Here is a 13,991-nt window from a genome sequence, read left to right on the forward strand (position 1 = left end):
AAATGGTTTATTTAGCACAGTTTTTATTTTTAATTTTTTACAGTGTTCTTCTGAGGGGTTAGGTCATGTGATATTTTTATAGAGCTGGTCGATACGGACGCGGCGATACCTAATGTGTATACTTTTTTTATTTATGTAAGTTTTACACAATAACAGCTTTCTTAAAAGAAAAAATATGATGTTTTAGTGTCTCCATATTCTGAGCCATAGTTTATTTATTTATTGGGCAATTGGCTCATTTTTTGCGGGATGAGATTACGGTTAGATTTGTACTAATTTGGGGTGCATACACCTTTTTGATCGCTTGTTGTTGTACTTTTTGTGATGTAAGGTGACAAAAAAATGGTTTTATTTAGCACAGTTGTTATTTTTTTTTTTTTACGCTGTTCATCTGAGGGGTTAGGTCATGTGATATGTTTATAGAGCCGGTCGATACAGAGACGCGGCGATACCTAATATGTCTACATTTTTTTTCCCCCTATTTGTTACCAATTTTGTTTAACTTTATTTGGGGAAAATTACGTTTTTGTTTATTTTTACTTGAAACTTAAAATTTTTTGGGGGGGATACTTTATTTTTTCAACTTTTTTTTCACTTTATTTTTTTTCCCACTTTGGGACTTCAACTTTTGGGGGTCTGATCCTTTACAATGCATTCCAATACTTCTGTATTGAAATGCATTGGCTGTATGAGTAAATACAGTGAGTATACAACTTCCGGCCTGTGAGATACAGGGGGCTGGATCTCAAAGGCTCATCACAGGAAGACAGCGCCGATGCCTCAGGAAGGCATCGCGCTGCCTTCCATGCCATCGGGTCCCCCCTACAGCCACATGGGGACCCGATGGCACCGCCGCCCACCGCACCAGGTAAAAGCTGCAAACCGCAGGTCTGAATTGATCACGGGACCCCCCCCATGCATTTAGCCAAGGTGCCTGCTCAATGATTTGAGCAGGCATCTTGTTCCTTGTTCCGCGCGGCGGTGATCGGAAATACACAGGACGTACCGGTACGCCCTGTGTCCTTAAGTACCGGGACATCAGGGCATATCGGTACGCCCTGTGTCCAGAAGAGGTTAAAGGAAATCTGTCACCAGGATAATCGCTATTGAAGTAAAGCCACAGCCTAATAGCACTTAGTACCTTATTTCCAGATGTGCCTTTGTTCCAGCAATAGATGTTTTTATCCTCTGAAAGTCCAGTTTATTTGGTATGCAAATGAGCCAGTAAGGTGCCCAGAGGAGCGTCACTCTTGCAGGAAGGAGCCCAGACACGCCCCCTGCCACAATGTGTCCACCCTCAAAAGATTCAAAACCCCTCCCAGCCCTGCTAAGCCACACCCTGATCTGTTTAGGCCATGCCCCCTCCCACTCCTGAGCCGACGGGGGTTGAAAAAATGAAGGTAAAAATCTACTTCTGTCAGCTGCAGGAGTGGGAGGAAGGGTGACTTTATCCCTGCAGATTACACTCAGGCAGCACAGTGCTGCTGTCTTAGAGTGAGCTGTTCGAAAAGACATACCCCCAATTTGGTTAGGCCATGCCCCCTTCCACTCCTCAGCCAACAGATTGAAAAAATGAAGTTAAAAATCAACTTCTAGGTCCCGCTAAGCCACGCCCAGATTTGGTTAGGCCACGCTACGTCCCACTCCTCAGCTGACAGGGATTGTAAAAATGAAGGTAAAAATCAACTTCTGTAAGCTGCAGAGGTGGGAAGGAGAGTGACTTTCTCCCTGCAGCTCACACTCAGACAGAACAGTGCTGCTGTATTACAGTGAGCTGTTCAAAAGGACATGCCCCCGATCTGGTTAGGCCACAGCCCCTCCCATTCCTCAGCCGACATATTGAAAAAAATGAAGTTTAAAGGGTTTCTACCACTTCGTTTTCACATAATTAGCTTTCAGACACTAGCGATCCGCTAGTGTCTGCTCTACCAAACAATCCTAATATAATAGCTTATTGTGCAGCCGTTTCGCAAAAAAACGAACTTATATTGATATGCTAATGAGCCTCTAGGTGCTATGGGGGCGTCATTAGCACCAGGAGGCTCGGTCTACCTTCACAAAATGCCGCCGCCCAGCGCGTCCCTCCAGCCCGCCCATCTCCTCCGGAATGCGATCCTCCCTGTGAGCCAGTGGATGAATTTTCGTGCATGCGCCGTGCGCATCTGTATTCGGCACATGCGCAGTGAATGTCTGACCGCTCCCTGCTCAGACATCTCCACTGCGCCTGCGCCGATGACATCATAGTGCTCTGAGGAACAGGCGCAGTGGAGATGTCTGTGCAGAAAGCGGTCAGACATTCACTGCGCATGCGCTGAATACAGACGCGAACGGCGCATGCGCAAGAATTCGTCCGCTGGCTCACAGGGAGGATCGCATTCCGGAGGAGATGGGCGGGCTGGAGGGACGCGCTGGGCGGTGGCATTTTGTGAAGGTAGACCAACCCTCTAGGTGCTAATGACGCCCGCATAGCACCTACAGGCTCATTAGCATATCAATATAAGTTCGTTTTTTAGCGAAACGGCTGCACAAAAAGCTATTATATTAGGATTGTTTGGTAGAGCAGACACTAGCGGATCGCTAGTGTCTGAAAGCTAATTATGTGAAAACGAAGTGGTAGAAACCCTTTAATATCAACTTCTGGTCCCGCTAAGCCACGCCCTGTTCTGGTTAGGCCACGCCCCATCCACTCCTCAGCCGACAGGGATTGAAAAAATAAAGGTAAAAATCTACTTCTGTTAGCTGCAGAGGTGGGAGGGAGGGTGACTTTATATCCGAGTGAAGCTGGGTTCTTCAGCTAGTTAGTCTATAAAATGCTGATTATCTCTGGGTATAGGAACAATTTGTCTCTTAGCACATGTTAGGAGATTGCCATTCTGAATCATAAAGAACTAACTTTATATTCTGACAACACATAGAGAGAGGCAGATTGAGAGGTGCTGTAGTAAAATGAAAGTTGTGCTCTGGTTGGTTGCTATGAAAAAAATTAAATGAGTGCTGTCATTGGTTGCTATGGGAAAAAAACATATTGACTTTTAGACAACACATTGAGGGAGATGAGAGGCAGACTAAAATTCAGGTGAGATGAGCCTCAACTGTTGCAGTTACACATTTTAATGCACGCTGTGTCAAAAACACATTACTGCTCAAAACAGTTTAAAAACAATTCTAAGATTCTCTAGATACTCGTATAGGGTCAAGTGACTGGCGCAAGGCAAGCGTGGTGCCCATATTCAAAAAAGGATCTACGTGGGTCCTCCACAGGTAATTATAGACCAGTTAGTTTAACTTTTGTTGTGGGAAAAATGTTTGAAGGACTCTTAAGGGACTATATACAGGAGTATGTGACTATAAATAATATTATAAGTGATAACCAGCATGGGTTTACCAAGGACAGAAGTTGTCAGACTAACCTGATTTGTTTTTATGAGGAGGTGAGTAGTAGCCTGAACAGAGGGGTGGCTGTGGATGTAGTGTTTCTAGATTTTGCAAAGGGTTTTGACGCTGTCTCTCATAGATATTTAATAGGTACAGTAAGGTCTATAGACATGTATCATATTGTTTGTAATTGGATTAAAAACTGGCTGAAGGACCGTGTCCAGAGAGTTGTGGTCAATGATTCCTATTCAGAATGGTCCAAGGTTATAAGTGGTGTACCCCAAGGTTCAGTGCTCGGTTCTCTATTATTTAATTTATTTATGAATGATATTGAGGATGGTATTAATATCGCCATTTATATTTTTGCAGATGACACCAAGCTATGTTGAACTGTGCAGTCTAAGGAAGATGTCCTTAACCACTTCAGCCCCCCTACCTTAAACACTCTTAATGACCAGGCCACTTTTTACACTTCTGACCTACACTACTTTCACCGTTTATTGCTCGGTCATGCAACTTACCACCCAAATTAATTTTACCTCCTTTTCTTCTCACTAATAGAGCTTTCATTTGGTGGTATTTCATTGCTGCTGACATTTTTACTTTTTTTGTTATTAATCGAAATTTAACAATTTTTTTGCAAAAAAATGACATTTTTCACTTTCAGTTGTAAAATTTTGCAAAAAAAACGACATCCATATATAAATTTTTCTCTAAATTTATTGTTCTACATGTCTTTGATAAAAAATGGTTTGGGTAAAAGTTATAGCGTTTACAAACTGGTACAAAAATGGGAATTTCCGCTTTTTGAAGCAGCTCTGACTTTCTGAGCACCTGTCATGTTTCCTGAGGTTCTACAATGGCCAGACAGTACAAACACCCCACAAATGACCCCATTTCGGAAAGTAGACCCCTAAGGTATTCGCTGATGGGCATAGTGAGTTCATAGAACTTTTTATTTTTGTCACAAGTTAGCGGAAAATGATGTTTTTTTTTTTTTCTTACAAAGTCTCATATTCCACTAATTTGTGACAAAAAATAAAAACTTCTATGAACTCACTATGCCCATCAGCGAATACCTTAGGGTGTCTACTTTCCAAAATGGGGTCACTTGTGGGGTAGTTATACTGCCCTGGCATTCTAGGGGCCCTTATGTGTGGTAAGTAGTTTGAAATCAAAATCTGTAAAAAATGGCCGGTGAAATCCGAAAGGTGCTCTTTGGAATGTGGGCCCCTTTGCCCACCTAGGCTGCAAAAAAGTGTCACACATGTGGTATCTCCGTACTCAGGAGAAGTTGGGCAATGTGTTTTGGGGTGTCATTTTACATATACCCATGCTGGGTGAGATAAATATCTCGGCAAAAGACAACTTTTCCAATTGTTTTATACAAAGTTGGCATTTGACCGAGATATTTCTCTCACCCAGCATGGGTATATGTAAAATGACACCCCAAAACACATTCCCCAACTTCTCCTGAGTACGGCGATACCACATGTGTGACACTTTTTTGCAGCCTAGATGCGCAAAGGGGCCCACATTCCTTTTAGGGGGGCATTTTTAGACATTTGCATCCCAGACTTCTTCTCACTCTTTAGGGCCCCTAAAATGCCAGGGCAGTATAAATACCCCACATGTGACCCCATTTTGGAAAGAAGACACCCCAAGATATTCAATAAGGGGCATGGCGAGTTCATAGAATTTTTTTTTTTTGCCACAAGTTAGCGGAAATTGATTTTTTTTGTTTTTTTCTCACAAAGTCTCCCTTTCCGCTAACTTGGGACAAAAATTTCAATCTTTCATGGACTCAATATGCCCCTCACGGAATACCTTGGGGTGTCTTCTTTCCAAAATGGTGTCATTTGTGGGGTGTTTGTACTGCCCTGGCATTTGAGGGTCTCCGCAATCATTACATGTATGGCCAGCATTAGGAGTTTCTGCTATTCTCCTTATATTGAGCATACGGGTAATGGGATTTTTTTTTTTTCGTTCAGCCTCTGGGCTGAAAGAAAAAATGAACGGCACAGATTTCTTCATTCGCATCGATCAATGTGGATGAAAAAATCTCTGCCAAAAAAAAAAAAAGGAGGGGAAAGGCATCTGCCAGGACATAGAAGCTCCGCCCAACATCCATACCCACTTAGCTCGTATGCCCTGGCAAACCAGATTTCTCCATTCACATCAATCGATTGTTATTTACAACATTCATCTGACAGGTTAGATCATGTAGTATTTTTATAGACCAGGTTGTCACGAACGCGGCGATACCTAATATGTATACTTTTTTTTTAGAGAACCATTGTTTTTTCATTTTTTGAGCGATTATCTTGGGTAGGGTATGATTTTTGCGGGATGAGATGACGGTTTGATTGGCACTATTTTGGGGTGTGTATGACTTTTTGATCGCTTGCTATTACACTTTTTGTGATGTAAGGTGACAAAAAATGGCTTTTTTTACACCATTTTTCTTTTTCTTTTTCTTTTTTTACGGTATTCACCTGAGGGGTTAGGTCATGTGATATTTTTATAGAGCAAGTTATTACGGACGCTGCGAAACCTAATATGTATATATTTTTTTTTATTTATGTAAGTTTTACACAATGATTTCATTTTTGAAACAAAAAAAAATCATGTTTTAGCGTTTCCATAGTCTGAGAGCCATAGTTTTTCAGTTTTTGGGCGATTATCTTGGGTAGGGTCTCATTTTTTGCAAGATGAGATTAAGGTTTGATTGGCACTATTTTGAGGTGCATATGACTTTTTGATTGTTTGCTATTACACTCTTTGTGATGTAAGGTGACAAAAAATGGTTTATTTAGCACAGTTTTTATTTTTAATTTTTTACAGTGTTCTTCTGAGGGGTTAGGTCATGTGATATTTTTATAGAGCTGGTCGATACGGACGCGGCGATACCTAATGTGTATACTTTTTTTATTTATGTAAGTTTTACACAATAACAGCTTTCTTAAAAGAAAAAATATGATGTTTTAGTGTCTCCATATTCTTGCGGGATGAGATTACGGTTAGATTTGTACTATTTTGGGGTGCATACACCTTTTTGATCGCTTGTTGTTGTACTTTTTGTGATGTAAGGTGACAAAAAAATGGTTTTATTTAGCACAGTTGTTTTTTTTTTTTTTTTACGCTGTTCATCTGAGGGGTTAGGTCATGTGATATGTTTATAGAGCCGGTCTATACAGAGACGCGGCGATACCTAATATGTCTACATTTTTTTCCCCCCTATTTGTTACCAATTTTGTTTAACTTTATTTGGGGAAAATGACGTTTTTGTTTATTTTTACTTGAAACTTAAAATTTTTTGGGGGGGATACTTTATTTTTTCAACTTTTTTTTCACTTTATTTTTTTTCCCACTTTGGGACTTCAACTTTTGGGGGTCTGATCCTTTACAATGCATTCCAATACTTCTGTATTGAAATGCATTGGCTGTATGAGTAAATACAGTGAGTATTACTCATACAACTTCCGGCCTGTGAGATCCAGGGGGCTGGATCTCAAAGGCTCATCACAGGAAGACAGCGCCGATGCCTCAGGAAGGCATCGCGCTGCCTTCCATGCCATCGGGTCCCCCCTACAGCCACATGGGGACCCGATGGCACCGCCGCCCACCGCACCAGGTAAAAGCTGCAAACCGCAGGTCTGAATTGATCACGGGACCCCCCCCCATGCATTTAGCCAAGGTGCCTGCTCAATGATTTGAGCAGGCATCTTGTTCCTTGTTCCGCGCGGCGGTGATCGGAAATACACAGGACGTACCGGTACGCCCTGTGTCCTTAAGTACCGGGACATCAGGGCATATCGGTACGCCCTGTGTCCAGAAGAGGTTAAAGGAAATCTGTCACCAGGATAATCGCTATTGAAGTAAAGCCACAGCCTAATAGCACTTAGTACCTTATTTCCAGATGTGCCTTTGTTCCAGCAATAGATGTTTTTATCCTCTGAAAGTCCAGTTTATTTGGTATGCAAATGAGCCAGTAAGGTGCCCAGAGGAGCGTCACTCTTGCAGGAAGGAGCCCAGACACGCCCCCTGCCACAATGTGTCCACCCTCAAAAGATTCAAAACCCCTCCCAGCCCTGCTAAGCCACACCCTGATCTGTTTAGGCCATGCCCCCTCCCACTCCTGAGCCGACGGGGGTTGAAAAAATGAAGGTAAAAATCTACTTCTGTCAGCTGCAGGAGTGGGAGGAAGGGTGACTTTATCCCTGCAGATTACACTCAGGCAGCACAGTGCTGCTGTCTTAGAGTGAGCTGTTCGAAAAGACATACCCCCAATTTGGTTAGGCCATGCCCCCTTCCACTCCTCAGCCAACAGATTGAAAAAATGAAGTTAAAAATCAACTTCTAGGTCCCGCTAAGCCACGCCCAGATTTGGTTAGGCCACGCCACGTCCCACTCCTCAGCTGACAGGGATTGTAAAAATGAAGGTAAAAATCAACTTCTGTAAGCTGCAGAGGTGGGAAGGAGAGTGACTTTCTCCCTGCAGCTCACACTCAGACAGAACAGTGCTGCTGTATTACAGTGAGCTGTTCAAAAGGACATGCCCCCGATCTGGTTAGGCTACAGCCCCTCCCATTCCTCAGCCGACATATTGAAAAAAATGAAGTTTAAAGGGTTTCTACCACTTCGTTTTCACATAATTAGCTTTCAGACACTAGCGATCCGCTAGTGTCTGCTCTACCAAACAATCCTAATATAATAGCTTATTGTGCAGCCGTTTCGCAAAAAAACGAACTTATATTGATATGCTAATGAGCCTCTAGGTGCTATGGGGGCGTCATTAGCACCAGGAGGCTCGGTCTACCTTCACAAAATGCCGCCGCCCAGCGCGTCCCTCCAGCCCGCCCATCTCCTCCGGAATGCGATCCTCCCTGTGAGCCAGTGGATGAATTTTCGTGCATGCGCCGTGCGCGTCTGTATTCGGCACATGCGCAGTGAATGTCTGACCGCTCCCTGCTCAGACATCTCCACTGCGCCTGCGCCGATGACATCATAGTGCTCTGAGGAACAGGCGCAGTGGAGATGTCTGTGCAGAAAGCGGTCAGACATTCACTGCGCATGCGCTGAATACAGACGCGAATGGCGCATGCGCAAGAATTCGTCCGCTGGCTCACAGGGAGGATCGCATTCCGGAGGAGATGGGCGGGCTGGAGGGACGCGCTGGGCGGTGGCATTTTGTGAAGGTAGACCAACCCTCTAGGTGCTAATGACGCCCGCATAGCACCTACAGGCTCATTAGCATATCAATATAAGTTCGTTTTTTAGCGAAACGGCTGCACAAAAAGCTATTATATTAGGATTGTTTGGTAGAGCAGACACAAGCGGATCGCTAGTGTCTGAAAGCTAATTATGTGAAAACGAAGTGGTAGAAACCCTTTAATATCAACTTCTGGTCCCGCTAAGCCACGCCCTGTTCTGGTTAGGCCACGCCCCATCCACTCCTCAGCCGACAGGGATTGAAAAAATAAAGGTAAAAATCTACTTCTGTTAGCTGCAGAGGTGGGAGGGAGGGTGACTTTATATCCGAGTGAAGCTGGGTTCTTCAGCTAGTTAGTCTATAAAATGCTGATTATCTCTGGGTATAGGAACAATTTGTCTCTTAGCACATGTTAGGAGATTGCCACTCTGAATCATAAAGAACTAACTTTATATTCTGACAACACATAGAGAGAGGCAGATTGAGAGGTGCTGTAGTAAAATGAAAGTTGTGCTCTGGTTGGTTGCTATGAAAAAAATTAAATCAGTGCTGTCATTGGTTGCTATGGGAAAAAAACATATTGACTTTTAGACAACACATTGAGGGAGATGAGAGGCAGACTAAAATTCAGGTGAGATGAGCCTCAACTGTTGCAGTTACACATTTTAATGCACGCTGTGTCAAAAACACATTACTGCTCAAAACAGTTTAAAAACAATTCTAAGATTCTCTAGATACTCGTATAGGGTCAAGTGACTGGCGCAAGGCAAGCGTGGTGCCCATATTCAAAAAAGGATCTACGTAGGTCCTCCACAGGTAATTATAGACCAGTTAGTTTAACTTTTGTTGTGGGAAAAATGTTTGAAGGACTCTTAAGGGACTATATACAGGAGTATGTGACTATAAATAATATTATAAGTGATAACCAGCATGGGTTTACCAAGGACAGAAGTTGTCAGACTAACCTGATTTGTTTTTATGAGGAGGTGAGTAGTAGCCTGAACAGAGGGGTGGCTGTGGATGTAGTGTTTCTAGATTTTGCAAAGGGTTTTGACGCTGTCTCTCATAGATATTTAATAGGTACAGTAAGGTCTATAGACATGTATCATATTGTTTGTAATTGGATTAAAAACTGGCTGAAGGACCGTGTCCAGAGAGTTGTGGTCAATGATTCCTATTCAGAATGGTCCAAGGTTATAAGTGGTGTACCCCAAGGTTCAGTGCTCGGTTCTCTATTATTTAATTTATTTATGAATGATATTGAGGATGGTATTAATATCGCCATTTATATTTTTGCAGATGACACCAAGCTATGTTGAACTGTGCAGTCTAAGGAAGATGTCCTTAACCACTTCAGCCCCCCTACCTTAAACACCCTTAATGACCAGGCCACTTTTTACACTTCTGACCTACACTACTTTCACCGTTTATTGCTCGGTCATGCAACTTACCACCCAAATTAATTTTACCTCCTTTTCTTCTCACTAATAGAGCTTTCATTTGGTGGTATTTCATTGCTGCTGACATTTTTACTTTTTTTGTTATTAATCGAAATTTAACAATTTTTTTGCAAAAAAATGACATTTTTCACTTTCAGTTGTAAAATTTTGCAAAAAAAACGACATCCATATATAAATTTTTCTCTAAATTTATTGTTCTACATGTCTTTGATAAAAAATGGTTTGGGTAAAAGTTATAGCGTTTACAAACTGGTACAAAAATGGGAATTTCCGCTTTTTGAAGCAGCTCTGACTTTCTGAGCACCTGTCATGTTTCCTGAGGTTCTACAATGGCCAGACAGTACAAACACCCCACAAATGACCCCATTTCGGAAAGTAGACCCCTAAGGTATTCGCTGATGGGCATAGTGAGTTCATAGAACTTTTTATTTTTGTCACAAGTTAGCGGAAAATGATGTTTTTTTTTTTTTCTTACAAAGTCTCATATTCCACTAATTTGTGACAAAAAATAAAAACTTCTATGAACTCACTATGCCCATAAGCGAATACCTTGGGGTGTCTTCTTTCCAAAATGGGGTCACTTGTGGGGTAGTTATACTGCCCTGGCATTCTAGGGGCCCTTATGTGTGGTAAGTAGTTTGAAATCAAAATCTGTAAAAAATGGCCGGTGAAATCCGAAAGGTGCTCTTTGGAATGTGGGCCCCTTTGCCCACCTAGGCTGCAAAAAAGTGTCACACATGTGGTATCTCCGTACTCAGGAGAAGTTGGGCAATGTGTTTTGGGGTGTCATTTTACATATACCCATGCTGGGTGAGATAAATATCTCGGCAAAAGACAACTTTTCCAATTGTTTTATACAAAGTTGGCATTTGACCGAGATATTTCTCTCACCCAGCATGGGTATATGTAAAATGACACCCCAAAACACATTCCCCAACTTCTCCTGAGTACGGCGATACCACATGTGTGACACTTTTTTGCAGCCTAGATGCGCAAAGGGGCCCACATTCCTTTTAGGGGGGCATTTTTAGACATTTGCATCCCAGACTTCTTCTCACTCTTTAGGGCCCCTAAAATGCCAGGGCAGTATAAATACCCCACATGTGACCCCATTTTGGAAAGAAGACACCCCAAGATATTCAATAAGGGGCATGGCGAGTTCATAGAATTTTTTATTTTTGCCACAAGTTAGCGGAAATTGATTTTTTTTGTTTTTTTCTCACAAAGTCTCCCTTTCCGCTAACTTGGGACAAAAATTTCAATCTTTCATGGACTCAATATGCCCCTCACGGAATACCTTGGGGTGTCTTCTTTCCAAAATGGTGTCATTTGTGGGGTGTTTGTACTGCCCTGGCATTTGAGGGTCTCCGCAATCATTACATGTATGGCCAGCATTAGGAGTTTCTGCTATTCTCCTTATATTGAGCATACGGGTAATGGGATTTTTTTTTTTTCGTTCAGCCTCTGGGCTGAAAGAAAAAATGAACGGCACAGATTTCTTCATTCGCATCGATCAATGTGGATGAAAAAATCTCTGCCAAAAAAAAAAAAAGGAGGGGAAAGGCATCTGCCAGGACATAGAAGCTCCGCCCAACATCCATACCCACTTAGCTCGTATGCCCTGGCAAACCAGATTTCTCCATTCACATCAATCGATGTGAATGAATAAATCATTGCCGTGATTTATTATTTTTTTTTATATACAAAGTGTTTGCCAAGAAATCTCGTCTTGCAGCGCCGCATACACTGACTTTTGTGTAATCTGACAGCAGAGCAATTCTTCTGTCAGAATGCACATCAGTGCTGCAGCTAGTCGATCGGTTGGTCCACTTGGAAGGTAAAAAAAACAAAACAAAAAAGAAAAAACCAGGCCGCAACGCAATAAATTTATTAACTTTATAATAACTTTTGAACAGAACATATAAACTTTTGAACTGAACGTTAACTTTTTTGCTTACCGGTGATTTAAATTTTTTTTTTGTTTTTTTTACCTTTATAGGACAAACCTCTCCTTCCCCATGGGACAATGTGCAAAGCGCAAATCGCCCAAAGATGTGGCGAAGTACATTATGCACTTTATCCCAGGTGAAAGGAGAGGTTTGCAGCAGCTGTGAGTAAAAGGGCCCTAATAGCCCTGTGTGCCTGTCCTGTGAGATGCAATCCCTATGCTAAGTGTACCTGTGTGTGGTACTTCCGTAAACACTCTCCAAAGCATAGGGCAGGGTGGTCAGGGCAGTCAGGACAGAAATAGCGGGTGTCACGCCTTATTCCACTCCTGCTACAGACACGACATCTTTTTCGGGGCGACGGTTGGGTTGAGGTACCAGGAACGACACTGGGGAAATGTCGCTCGTGTAGATGGCTAACTACACTGGTGGTTGGGGTTACGGAACCTCCTGGATACAGGAGGTTCGCGATGATCTCTTCCTGAAATTTGAGGAAGGATCCCGTTCTCCCAGCCTTACTGTAGAGAACAAAACTATTGTACATCGCCAATTGAATCAAATATACAGACACCTTCTTATACCAGCGTCTGGTGCGTCGGGAAACTAAATAGGGAGCCAACATCTGGTCATTGAAGTCCACCCCTCCCATGAGCGCATTATAGTCGTGGACTGAGAGGGGCTTTTCAATGACACGGGTTGCCCTTTCAATTTGTATTGTCGTGTCTGCGTGAATGGAGGAGAGCATGTAAACGTCACGCTTGTCTCTCAATTTCACCGCGAGCAGTTCTTCGTTACACAAGGCAGCCCTCTCCCCCTTGCAAGACGGGTGGTAATGAGCCGTTGGGGGAAGCCCCGGCGACTAGGTCGCACAGTGCCACAGCAGCCAATCTGTTCTAGGAACAAATGCCTGAAGAGGGGCACACTTGTGTAAAAATTGTCCACATAAAGATGGTACCCCTTGCCAAATAAGGGTGACACCAAGTCCCAGACTGTCTTCCCACTGCTCCCCAGGTAGTCAGGGCAACCTACCGGCTCCAGGGTCTGATCTTTTCCCTCATATATCCGAAATTTGTGGGTATAGCCTGAGGCCCTTTCACAGAGCTTATACAATTTGACCCCATACCGGGCGCGCTTGCTTGGGATGTATTGTTTGAAGCCAAGGCGCCCGGTAAAATGTATTAGGGACTCGTCTACACAGATGTTTTGCTCAGGGGTATACAAATCTGCAAATTTCTGGTTGAAGTGGTCTATGAGGTGCCGAATTTTGTGGAGCCGGTCAAAAGCTGGGTGGCATCTGGGACGAGAGGTGCTGTTGTCGCTAAAGTGCAGGAAACGCAGGATGGTCTCAAAACGTTCCCTGGACATAGCAGCAGAGAACATGGGCATGTGATGAATCGGGTTCGTGGACCAATATGACCGCAATTCATGCTTTTTGGTTAGACCCATGTTCAGGAGAAGGCCCAGAAAATTTTTAATTTCAGAAACTTGGACTGGTTTCCACCGGAAAGGCTGGGCATAATAGCTTCCCGGGTTGGCGGCTATAAATTGAGTGGCATACCGATTTGTTTCTGCCACGACTAAGTCCAAGAGCTCCGCAGTCAAGAACAGCTCAAAAAATCCCAGGGCTGAACCGATCTGAGCTGTCTCAACCCGAACTCCAGACTGGGCGGTGAAAGGGGGAACTACAGGTGCGGCTGAAGTTGGGGACTGCCAATCAGGGTTTGCCAGCACCTCAGGGACTCTAGGGGCTCAACGGGCCTGTCTGTGCGGTGGCTGTGACGGGGTGACTACTGCACGTGCCACCGTACCAGCTTCAACTGCCCTTCTGGTGCTCGCTACTTCACCATGTTGTACGGCAGTGCTGGTACTAGGTCCAGGAAGGGCTGCGCTGCTGGTGTATGCCTCACCACGTGATCCGACAGCGCCAGCCCCACTCTGCTGCCCTTGAAACGGATCCTGCACAACCTGTGGTCTAGCGACACGGGGCCGGGTACGCCT

The sequence above is a fragment of the Bufo bufo genome, chromosome 2 (assembly GCF_905171765.1).
Source record: "Bufo bufo chromosome 2, aBufBuf1.1, whole genome shotgun sequence".
NCBI lineage: Eukaryota > Metazoa > Chordata > Amphibia > Anura > Bufonidae > Bufo > Bufo bufo.